Raw genomic sequence first — 1,091 nt, forward strand, 5'->3', positions numbered from 1 at the left:
AACATCACTGATGCAATTATTATTTCAAAAATTTTATGAAGTTTGATTCCTAAATATGATTATTTAGTAATTGTGATCGAGGAGACTAAAGACCTTTTGATTTTCTCTTTTCATGAACTAATGGGTTCTTTGCAAGCTCATGAGGCAAGGTGAAATAGATCAGTTGAGAAAAAAATAAAGAAAATGCATTTCAAGCTTCTCAAGTGAAGGGCGAGATAGAAAAAATGGAAGACTTCGCTGGTAGATGTCGTGGAAGAGGAAATTTTCATGGTAGAGGACGTGACAGAGGGATAAGTTTAATTTTATGGGCGCAAAAGATTTGGACATATAAAGGCAAATTGAGGAAATCACTCACAAGCAAATTATGTGCAAGAAGGAAACGAAGAAAGTAAGTTATTATGGTACATTCTAATTCTAATGAAGTTCAAAACAATATTTAGTTTTGGATAGTGGATGTTTGAACCACATGACTAGCAATAAGTCATTATTTAAAGAGCTGGATGAATAACAGAAGATGCCAATCATATTTGAAGATAATAAGCAAATAAAAGTTGAAGGCAAAGATACTATTGCCGTGGAGACTAGCAATGATAAAATAAAATTGCTTTACAATGATTATTTTGTTTCTAATTTTGCACATAGTTTGTTAGGTAGTGGGCAATTGATGATGGGTGGATATGCAATTTTATTGGATAATGGAGCTTGTGTTATTATCGGCAAAGATTCAGGGTAGTCTATTGTTAATGTGTAAATGATAGAAAATAAGATGTTTCCACTTAAGATCTCTAATGTGGGAAACCATGCTCTTATTGCTAGTGAAAATAATGAATCCAAGATGTGACACTTGAGATATGGGCATCTCAACATCAAAGGAATGCAACTTTTAAGTCACAATGGTATGGTCTTTGGATTACCATAAATTAGTGCTCTTGGTTTATGTGAAGGATATGTTTATGGAAAACAAACAAGGAAGTCTATGTTGGTGCAAGATGCACTAAGATCTTGCCTAGTGTTTCGATGTTTGACAATACACCTAAGTCTGGTCAGTTTGACTAAGGGTTGATCCAAACAGGACTTGATGTTTGGATGTG

Source organism: Curcuma longa, chromosome 17 (assembly GCF_044706935.1).
Source record: "Curcuma longa cultivar G26 ecotype Majalengka, Jawa Barat chromosome 17, ITB_CL_G26_1.1, whole genome shotgun sequence".
NCBI classification, from domain to species: Eukaryota; Viridiplantae; Streptophyta; class Magnoliopsida; order Zingiberales; family Zingiberaceae; genus Curcuma; species Curcuma longa.